Genomic DNA, 12,218 nt, shown 5'->3' with positions numbered 1-12,218 from the left:
TTTTCTGGCAATGTGATAAAGAATGTGATAAAGTTGCCAATGCACAGACATTAGTTTAGCTATCCATTCCTGCTTATTTCCATTCATCTACCCTTGACTAAAAATGTATTCGAATTTATAAGTCATCTAGATTTTTTTTTTCTTCATTATGGGGAATTGAACCCAGGGCCTTTGCACTGAATTACAATCCTAGTACAACTGTCCCCACCTTGGAGACAGGCTATCCATAAATCTCTAAGTTGCCCAAGCTGAGCCTACACTTGGAATCCTCCTGTCTCAGCCTCATAGAGTGCTGGTATTACAGGTATGCAACACCATGCCTGGCTCATCCTAAACTTCTTAACTGCTATAGCTATGAGCAAAGTGTATTCCTGACAGTTTTCTCTCCCAAGTATTTTAAAAATCATCCCTTCATTTTTCTTTCACTGCTACATTTATGTCTTTGCCATATCTTTTCTAGATTTTTTGTATACTACATCCAGAAAAACCAATGCCCATCTTTATATAACTAGAAGTATGTAGTGCATTTGTTTTCTTCTAGTGCAAAATAATTCCTTCTTGACCTTGTAATAGCCTATCATATAGTGCAAATATATTTTCAGTTTTACAAGCACCAGACCTGTAATTATTACTTGTTTTCATTTGCACATTAATAATGCCAGAATGAAGGCAACCTGGGCCCTGGAGTGATAGATATTGTTGCGAGCCATGTATTTAAGAAATCAGCCCTGTTTGTCTGGATTGCTGTATCTCCAAAGCCTTACAATCACATAGGTGTAGTATGTGAACAGAAAAATGGTGTATACTTATGGTACTGTGAAAGAGATGGATATATACAAATAAGTGATATTTCTGGTAATTTAGTTGTGGGTAGGTGAAACAGAAAAATTACAGTAATGTTACAGTTCATGAATTCTTCTGTTTAAAAATAAATCAGTGTGCAAACAAAAGTGTTTGGCAAAATTTGCTTCCTTCCACCAACTCTGTACCAGCTGACAAATGCAACCACATCCATCTTTTTACACACACAAATGCAACCAGTTTCCCCCAAATTATAAAACAAGTTAAGTTCATAAACTGAAGCACCTCTGTATATAGTGGCGGAGAGTTCTGTGAGTTGATATGATCCAGATAAAAACTAAATGATATATTTGAACTGTCTTTGAATAATATATGTGGCTTTATTAGAAGCAGAAAAGGGGTTTGGAATATTTGATTGGAAGAGCAAAAGAAGACAAATTAATATATTACAAGGCATAATTAATCAGAATTACTGTTGAAAATGTTGATGAACCTTTGCATAGAAGTCCTAGAAGATTTGATTCTCCACAGAACACAGGAAAATAATTCCATTGATGTTTTGGAAGGTTGGGTGGTTACATGATCAAAATGTTGCCTCATGAAAGCTCCCTGATGGTAATGTGCACAATGATTCTCAGAGCTCAGATGTTTGTGGCAAAGAAAATAAGTGTGGTGATTTTATCACAAATAATGAAGGGAAACTCCAGAAGAAGAAGAAGACTCATATCTTTTGAGTTTATGTATGTCGGAAAGCACATGGGATGAACAACTCCAATATTGAGAGGAAAATGTAGGTACTTCTGTCTACTCATGTAAAAATCATAAGAAAGAAGCCAGGGTGAAAATGCGTTGATACTGAAAGACATTGCTTCTAATCTTTCTTCACTAATGAATTATGTAACTTGAAGCAAACATGTATCTCCTATGAAACTTAGTATCTTTGATTTGAAATAAAAGATTTGTGTTTAATGATCATTGACTTCTAATGTCTCCTTTTTAACTTCAAAAATGCAAATTATGCAAATTGAAGAAAAAATTTTCACATATTTTGTGTATTCAGTTAAAATAAATATTTTAGGGCTGGGGATTTAGCTCAGGGGTTCCTGCGGCTGCTTTGTAAGCCCAGGAATCCAAGTTCGATCCCCAGTACTCCCCCCCCCAAAAAAAAATATATATATATTTAAATTCAGGTTTGCAGTACAGAATTTTATCTTCCAACAGGGTGTTTCTGTTTCTACATTTAGATCTTTGATCCATTTTGATTTTAGTATAGCATGGTGAGTAATAATGTTCTAGATTTAATCTTCTCCATGTGAATAGCCAGTTTTCCCTGCCCCATTTATTAATGAGGTTATCTTTCCTCTAGCTTGCTTTTGTCAAAGATGAGATAGCTGAATGTGCCTGGGGTTGTTTGTGCATTTTTCTTTCTGTTCCATTAATCCTCCTGTCTGTTTTTCCATGAACCTTAATAATAGGGTATGGAATACTAGTAGGTTCCTCAGGGATTTCCTGCACTACAATTATATCCTTCATTTCCTCCAATGTGATGTAATAGTTTGTTTCCCTTTTGGTAGTCTGAACTAATCATCTCTGTTAACATCATAACTCACTTTTCACCTTGCTTATTCAGAACCATTAGGATCCCAAAATGACCAGAGGGGAGTTTTAGCTTCTAATTCATTGGAATCGTTGTTGTGTTTCCTAATGCAAGCCTTCCCTCCTCTGAAACAAATAGTTCTAGTCAATGATGCATAAGGTCATGGGAACAGGAAACAAAAATTTTGCTAGGGCATTGCTAAGAGTAATGGTGAGTAGTGACATTCACACTTCCATCCTTTGATTGCTGGGCACATGGATTCTGGCTATTGGGAAAAACAGTACCATTTAGTGGACACCAATTCACAGCGTATACAGCCTTCTTCATAACCTGTATCTATATCTATGATCTAGATATATTTATCCAACTTCATTTGTGGCTTTGTTTTCTGTAGTTGAAGTTATATGTGGTTGAGCACAGTTTGAATGTATGAAAATAATTTCAGAAATCACTGAGTTCTGATGTCCCATTTTCAATTTCAAAAATACAATTCATAACTTTGAAATAGTGTCATGTTCTGAGTACTATGATGAAATCTCACTCAACCCTGCTCTGTGGTACCTGGCACATGACTCATCACTTTGCCAAGAAATTCCATGCTTTTACACTACGTGCCTGTTAGTCACATAGGAGCCATCTCAGTCAGGCTGGCTATGGCAGAATTGGAGCACCTGTTGTCAAGTAGCACTTGTTTTACTTAACTATGGGCCCAGAGTGCAAGAGTAGTGATGCAAAGGAGGCACCAGGGCATAAAGCACAGAGTGACAGATGAACTGGAGCTGTGTGGCAATGCTGTGGGATATGCAGGAAAATACAGTGTATGTAGTTTTGTATAGACCTTTGTACTGTCCACAGCCCAGTGAGGTTTATACCATGTGTTAGAGTTCTCTATGTAACGAAGCTTAGCTTGTTTTCTGTGCCAAAAGCCAAAGCAGGGCATTAGTACACCGTGATGCTCTAAATTCCTAACATTTCTAGACTCAATGATAAGGAGAAAAATAACTTCTATTTTGCATTGCACACCTCCTCATTGAACAGGATGCGTAATTCTGTGTCTGGAATTACTTAAAGAAAATAGCATATCAGACATACTGAGAGGATGTGCCTTTTTCACACATTTATTATGAGATTAAGGACAAAATCCACCTAATATCTTTAGTAAGTTTTTCAATTAAAAATTGTATAATTATTCTCACACAGTGTCTATGAAAGTTCTATAACAAGTGCAATTTGAAACCTGGAGCACCAGGTCTACATTTCGGTTAGTGAGTCAGAATAAAGAATTGCATTTAGGGGGTTGCTGCTGAGACCTCTTCACCCATGCCTTGGGCAGCCCTGTATTTCTCATTTGGTGCATGACAAGTCTGTAACAGCGATATTCTGTGCTATCATAAGAGCTTCAGAGGGTGTTTTATCACAAAGTGATATTGACAGTGGAATAGAGAAAGGTCTGGTAATGCAAACATTATGACTTTCTTGGAGGACACTTATGTAAACAGACCCTCATAGGCTCCTTCTGCTAAATTGATGATCAATTAAAAAGCATGGCAAAAAATAAAACAGACTAATCAGAAGTACAGGGGACATATTTTATTTTCATGTAGAAAGGCACTCTTTTTTTCCAGTAATTTCTATAACAAGTCTACATTATTATGATTACACTAATTCACAAGGGATAACACTTTCATTAAAAAGAGATTATTTCTGATCACGATAGTGCGTGCTTGTAATTCTGCTTACTTGGGAGACTGAGGCAAGAGAATCACAAGTTTGAGGTTAGTCTTGGCAACTTAGTGAGACTCAGTCTCAAAATAAAATAAAATAAACAAGGACTAGGTATGTAGGGAGTTTGTCTAGATTGCAGAAGGCCCTGGGTTCAATCCTCAATGTCACCACAACACAAAGAATAAAAGACAGTAAACTCCACTATGTGCTTCTGATTTTACTAAACCTTTTATTTCACATACTTTTATGCAACCTAGTGAAACTCACAGTTTATTTCGAATTGTGTGGAATGGAGGGACAGAAATATTATGTGACATTTTACTGTCTCCTAACTAGTTGGTATATTGTTGGGAATGGGCCCAAGGCTTTTTTTGTTTTGTTTTAACCTCAATACGAATGTCCTACTAACCCTGTACTTTTTGAACACTTAAGAGTTTTTTTTTAATGAATTTTCCACCTTGACAAAAAAGTTATATGTTACTATCAATCTTTCAGTAGATGGCAAAAAGTTAGATCACTAAAAGTGTAAAAACAGGAAAAAATCTAAGCACAATATTAATGACTAAGTCAAACCTTTCTGATGTACTTTAAATGTGAAATAAGATGCTTAATGATAGGAGTTAGGATACAAATGGGCAGTTAGGGCCATGACCCCTGGAAGGAATTAATGCAAGCAAAATAGATTGCTCTGAGGAAACCATCTCTCCTTGCATCTGGGTGTTTTTTTTTTTTTTTCTTCACATTAAGTTTACTGGTACAATTTAGGTACACAGTACAGTTACATTCATCACTGGGATCCTGTACCTTTATATCATGTATCTTGGTTTTTGTTTTTCCCCACTCTCCTGCCCTCACTTCACCCCCTCTACCCTTCTCTATTTACAAAGACTTTGTTTCTATGTTTTTTCCTTTTCTCATGTTTTTTTCTTCTCCCTTCTCACCTTTCCCCTATTACTCTCACTTGGCCTACTCTTTTAGACCCTTTCTTCCTGTTACCCAATATCAATTATACATTTTGATCCTTATTTAGACTTTTAGTTTTTCACACCTTAGAAACTATTCTCTGGTATTTACACATGTGCATCTTTTTAATTTCACTTAAGAGTATGGCCTCAATGTGCATCCACTTAGCTATAGATGTCTCCAGTTTCTCATTCTTTATGGCTGAGTAGTACTCCACTTTGTTTTTTAAAAAACCCACATCTTCTTTATCCAGTTTCCAGCTGATGGGCAATTGGGCTGTTTCTAAGTTTTAGCTATTACAAACTATACCTGTATAAACCATATCACTGTGGTATGATTCTTTTAATTCTTTTAGGAAGATACCCAGCACAGGAATATCTAGGTCAAAGGGGACTTTTTTTTTCTTTTGGTACTGGGGCTCACACTTGGGACCTTGTGCTTGTGAGGCAGGTGGAAGAACCACTGAGCTAACTCCCCGTCTCTCAAATGGGACTTCTAATCCTAGTTGTTTTTTTGTTTTTTGTTTTTGTTTTCATTGAGTTTATTGGTACATTTTAGGTATGCAGTACAGTTACTTTCATCACTGGGATCTTCTACCTTTACAGGACATATCTTGGTTCTTCTTTTTTCCCCATACCCTTACCCTCCTTTCACCCCCTCCACCCTTCCCTTTTTACAAAGACTTTGTTTCCATTTTTTCATTTCATCATATTTTTCCCTTCTTTCTTTTCCCCTACCCTTCCCACTTCTCTTATTACTTTAGCCCTTTTCCTACTCTTTCACATTATCAGTTATACAATTTGAACCTTATTTACACTTTAGATTTCACACCAGAGAAACTATTTGGTATTTACACATGTGTGTCTTATTTATTTAACTTAAGAGTATAGCCTCAATATGCATCCATTTTCCTGTAAATGACTCTATCTTCTTATTCCTTATGGCTGAGTAGTATTCCATTTCAGAGAAAAACAACATCTTCTTTATCCAGTCTCCAACTGATGGACAATTGGGCTGTTTCCAAGTTTTAGCTATTACAAACTGTGCTGCTGTAAACATGAATGAGCATATATCACTGTGGCATGATTCTTTTAATTCTTTTGGGAAGATGCCCAGCAGGGAGATAGCTGGGTCAAATGGGACTTCTAACCCTCATTGTATGGGGTATCTCCATATTGATTTCCATAGTGGTTGCACCAGTCTGCACTCCCAGCAACAATGGAGAAGGGTTCCTTTCTCACCACAGCCCCACCAGCATTTGTTTTTTGTTTAATTCTTAATAGCAGCTATTGTTTCTGGGGTGAGGTGGAATCTCAGTGTCATTTTCATCTGTGTCTCTCGAATGACCAGTGATGTGGAACATTTTTTCATATATTTATTGACTGCTTTTACTTGTTTATTTGAGAAATGTCTGTTTATTTCAGATGCCCATTTTTTAACTGGGTCTTTATATTTGGGGGGGTCTGATTTTTTTGAGTTTTTATATATTTTAGATCTTCTGAGATGATTTTTGAGGAATTTAGAAAAGCCGAGAAATTGGACTTTTGAATTCTGCAGTAAAGTCCTAAACTCTAACTGGTAAGTTTAAGTCTAAAGTTTAAGTCTGTGGGGCCACATGTTATAGATACCTGCCTGAAGAAATCCCTAAGCAAAGAACCTTCCTCAGCAACCTTTCTGGGTCCCCCACTCATTAGCAAAAAACTTTCTCTTTTGTCTGTCTTTGCTTTCTTACTCTATGGCTTCATTCTTCACCTTTGTGAGATACCAATGCTGTGTTTTTCTAGCATCGTGGGGTTCATGTGGGATCTCAAAGGAGATAAGTGATATCTATGATTTCCTATGTCTTTTTACTTTTACTGAATGGCTTTCTGTCCCACACAATATCAGGAACCTGTTAGCCATTTAAGAATGACGAATGCAGCTGTCAGTTTTAACTGTTGGGGGAAAGGTTTCATTGATGCGATGTGGGCTGATCTGCTTATTGTGCAAGTTGAAGGAATGTTGGACTAGTCTTGCCTCAGCTTTCCTTTCTGATTCCTTTCATCCAATGGCAAGGGCATGGCCCTTAGAGGTGTGTCTGGATGATTTGTGAGGAGATTCTCCAGACTCTTCTCTCAGCCTCTTAGCTATAATTGAGACAACTTTCTTTTTTTCACTTGTCTTCTTGATTATGCAAGAAAGCCCATCCACTTCCTGGGGAGATACACTACTTGTATCCAATTAAATAGCAAGTTTCATCTTACTAGGACAACTACTTTGCTTGCCAATGACAGAAACAGAAATTAATATGAAGGCATAGGGCACATACACAAAGAAAAGTAGGATGAGCAAGAGGGGACACTCCAGTGCAAATCCACTTCTTGGACTCAAACCCCTTGTCCCACCAGAGACAATACCCTTTAAAGCTGGAGGCCAGAAAGAGCTCACAGGCCATAGCACATACTATAAAATCACAAGGCCTTCAGAAATACTACGAGTTCCTTCAGCACTCACATTTTTGGAGTGCAAAAACCCAATGAAGAATGAAGATTATTCCAAGATCTCCAACTGATGAGGCTATGGTGCCATGATACCTCATGGTACCTATTGTATTTTACTATATCATGTTATAGAAGATACCAAATGGTTCAGTTGTAAAGGACACCTTTTTCTGTATATCTCTTTGCCTGACTTGCAATTTCTTTTTGCATCTGAGAGCCCCTCTGACCAGTCTACTCAGCTAACTTGGATGATTGGTCCTGCCCCCAGACCTTCAGAGAAAGCCCCCATCTATTTGTACAGGCCCTATGAATAGACCTACCCTACTCTCTCTATATATAACTAGTTTATCAATGCACAGTTACTTTCCTTGTTGTTTTTCTAAGAAGGAAGTCTCAAGTCTTGGTACTCAGGCCCTATTAAATTTCCTGACAAAGAAAGGATACAAAATGTCTCAGCCAAAGACACACCTTTGCTGTTCCTCTGTGAAATAGTTCAATTTACTCAAATTAGGGAAAGAACATATTAAACCCAATTCCTCCTTCCCACTCCCCATGACAATAAAACAATTGAGGGGATTCTTGGGCATCCCTACTTTTTACTGCTTATTAGACCCTAGATATGGCAAAGTAGCATAACCCCTATAACAGTTAATCAAGAACACTCAAACAGCCAATACTCATAGATTAAAGTGTGAATCTCAGGTCCCATTAGTGTTTAAAAGACTCATACAGGGCCTTCTTCATGTGCAAGCACTGAATCTCTCTGTGGGACAGTACTTCAACTTGTACCTTTTCAAGAAATCTAGGGTAGCTTTGGGGATCCTAACCCCAGAATGAGTTCCTGAACAACAACCTGTGGTTACCTGAGACAAGAGCTAGACACAGTAGCAGAAGGATGGTCATCTTGCCTATAGGCAGTAGCAGCTATGGCCTTCCTAGTTTCAGAGTCCTTCAAACTGACTTTAGGAAAGGGCCTGTTTTTCCCTCATAATGTAGCTAGACTCCTTTCATCAAAGTGAAGCTTATGGCTTTCAGACAATTACCTCCTCAAGTAACTGGTACTCTTTTTGAAGGGAGCAGCTATGCAACTAAAAACCCATTCCTCTTTAAACCCTGTTTCTTCCTTCCAGAAGGAAATGACACTTTGGACACTGAGTGTCGACAAGTGATTTTCCACACACATGTCACAAGGAAGGACCTTAAGAATAACCACCTAGAAAACTCAGATTTGATTTTTCTAACGAGAGCTCCTTTATAAAGAAGGAAAGTGTGGAGCAGGAAACCCAGTGGCAACCCTACAGCTCACAATCAAGCACTACTTCCTTGCTCCTGGAAAATAGCACCCAATTTGCAGAACTCATAGCTCTTCTCAGAGTGCTAGACATTAACAAGAGGCACAGTTAGCACTTCTACTAACTCTAAATATGATTTTCTGGGGCCACATGCTTATGCAGCCATAGGGGAAAAAAAAAAGACATTTCCTATCAGCCAACAGGTCTACAATTAAATATCATAGGGAGATTGACAGACTCTTGTCCACAGTCTATCTCCCATCTGAGGAAGTAGCCATACAGTGCTGGGGCCACCAGAAGGGAATGGATGAGTTTTTTCAGAGAAAACATTTGGCTGACCTGGCAGTCAAAGTAGCAAGCAGCTCAAGAGCATTTTTAAGTTCAGAGTTCACCCCTATTTTGTTTGGCAAAACCCTCTCAGAGATGCCAAGCCAAATTACACCTGGGCAGAGACATAATGGGCTCTTATCTTACAGATGACAACTCTTTCCTTCCACGTGGTCTCAAAGAAAGGAAAAAAGCTACTCACTCCTGTAGCTAGCCAATGGAAAATCATTAAAACTCTTCACCGGGCTTTCTCCTTGGTAAAGGAAAGAACTCACCTTTGTGGGCAAAACTTTATGGGAAAGGGGCTCCTTCATATAGCTCAATAGGTTGTATAAGCAACTCTATCAATAAAAGGATCTCAGTCCCTGCTAGCTGTCCCTGAGGGCTATCCAAGGAAGGACTAGCAAATAGAGTCCACCTATGTGTCCAAAATTAAGAAGCTCCAGCTCCTCTCAGTATGAGTGAATACCTTCACCAATTGGGTAGAAGTTTTCCTTTGCACAATGGAAAAGCCTTGAAAGATGTAAAGATCATAACCTCAAAATTATTCCCAGATTCATACTTCTTAGATGGGTCAAAATTGATAAAAGCACCCCTATACTTTAAAGCTGCTGTTATCCAGAGTTTATCTCAAAACCCGGGAATTCAGTATTATCTACATTGTTCTTGGGTTCAGGAAAAGTAGAAAAGGTAAATTATATCCTTAAAAAATATCTCAGAAAGCTCACTGAGAAAACTCACCTGCCCTGGGCCGGTTTGCTTCCTCTAAATCTAAGACAAACAAGAAACTCATTCCTAAACACTAGGATTAAGTCCTTACAATATGATATATGGTAAGGAAACATTCCTTACCAATGACTTCCTGGTTGACTGAGAAATTGCTGCCCAAATCAGTGATATTACAGACCTTGCTAAATTTTCAATAATTACTTGAGGCACCCCCTGGTGAGAGCAGACCTCCCTTGTTCCAACCAGCCCAACACTAGTGATGTCACTCTTCTCCCTTTCTCCCTCTCTATAGACTGCATGGAAAGGATCACACATAGTGATTCTGTCCACTCTATTGGTTGTCCCAATTGAGTCCTGAATTGAGTCCTGAATACCTCACTCTTGGCTTAAGCCATGGAATTCAGATGCATCACTGAAAAATAAGATCGACCAATACTACTGTAAAACACTTGGAGGACCTGAAACTTATCTTCAAAAGAAGATCACCAGGCCCTCAGGAGATAGGTGACAATAGAGATGGTTTAACTTCTACCTTGTCTTGCCCTTGGGAAATTTTGTTGTCCAGCGTGCCTGCTCCTGAAAGGGTGTAATTATTTCAGTTGTCAAAGTATCTCCAACCATGGGAGATATTACTACCACTATTCATATTCCCATCACTTCTCCTCCTTATTCCCTCAATAGAGTGCTGTCAATGTCCCCTGGCATCAGTCATTTCTTTTAACACACAGCCATGAAATTATTCTAATTGTTAGATATGCCCACAAGGAAAAGCTGATGACAAAGTCTAACTAGTAGCCTCACATACATTCCTTGAAGACACTGCTATTATCAATGTGTTCTGATATTGATTCTTTTTTTTTTTCTGACATTGATTCTTATCCTTGAACACGATGATTATGAACCCACATTGGGCTCCCTTAAGACATAAAAAAGTTAAAGGAGCACGGGTGATTGAGTTGTGGGGAAATGCTTCCCTCTGAATTCAATCACATGTAGGATCCTCTTGGGTAGGGTGACTGGCTCCTAGATTCTGCAACATCACCTTATGTAATCAAAATAGTACCTGGTTCTACCAATGAAGAAACACCATTTAACAGAAGAGCCATCTGGAGAGGTTTAGTATTGGCCCCTTATGTACAGTGATCTCAGTACTAAAAAATCCATTGGAAGGAATTCAGGGACTTGGACCCTCACCATTGCCAGGGTTGACCAACTGTGTGGATACTTGCCATAGAGTTAAGATCCCCTTTAATTTTTCCCCTTTGTATGTCAACATACAGGGACTGTCATAAGTCAGGGTATTTGCAACAATTCTTTCTATGCTATCTGTTCAGGGAACATCCTCCAAAAACTCTTCTGAAGTTCAATCTGCTCTCATTATTGTATTTCAACAAGGTTGAAAGGCCAAAATGGTAGCTATAGAAGCACAATAAGAATCTTTAAACTCCTTAGCTGAATTAGTCCTTCAGAATTGCTGAGTTCTTGTTTTCCTCATGGCCAAAACAGGAGCTTTTGTATTTATAAACAAAATCTGTGTCTTCTGATAAATAATTCATACAAGGTAGAAGAAAACCCAAGATATAAAGATACATATCTGAAATATAAATAAACCCCATGGACAGGACCCCACTGGTTGCAATCTCTACTCCAATCCCCTAAGAGCAGGGTCTGGACTTGGCTTCTTTCCTTAATCACCCCAATCTGTCTTTTTATTCTGGTTCTTATGTTTGGACCATACACTTTTAATCTCTTGATAAAATTTATTTCCTCTTTGTTAGAGAGGAAACAAACTTCAAATGGTCAGGCAGATGGAGACAACAATGAATGTGCCAGTCTGTTTTCATCAGGGTACATTAGACTGACTCTCTGGGAAAGCCTATGACACTTATCAGCAGAAAAGCAGCCAGAGTGGTCATCAGCCTCCTTTCCCTAACAGTCATCACGGCCACCTCTTCAGAGAGGGGAAATGGTAGCTCTTAGGATATGGGGAGGAAGTTAGGGCTGTGACATCAGGAAGGAATTATGCAAGAGGGAAGGAAAGCTCCAAGCAAAACACTCTTCTCTGCATTTGGGCTGGTTTTCAAGGAATTTAGTAATGCTGAGAAAGTAGACTTCTGAGTTCTGCACTGGGAAGCCCGAAAGCCTAGTCAATTGAAGTCTGTGTAACCATTTGTGATAGTACCTGCCTTATGCTGAACAAAATCTCACATTCTGGGGCTGGGGGTTTAGCTAGTGGTGCCGCTGCCTGCCTCGCAAGCACAAGGTCAATCCCTGGTACAAAAAAAAAAAAAAAAAAAAAAAAAA

The sequence above is a fragment of the Fukomys damarensis genome, unplaced genomic scaffold (genome assembly GCF_012274545.1).
Source record: "Fukomys damarensis isolate Sample0158 unplaced genomic scaffold, DMR_v1.0_HiC HiC_scaffold_14, whole genome shotgun sequence".
Taxonomy (NCBI): domain Eukaryota; kingdom Metazoa; phylum Chordata; class Mammalia; order Rodentia; family Bathyergidae; genus Fukomys; species Fukomys damarensis.
Note: the sequence above shows the minus strand (reverse complement) of the source record.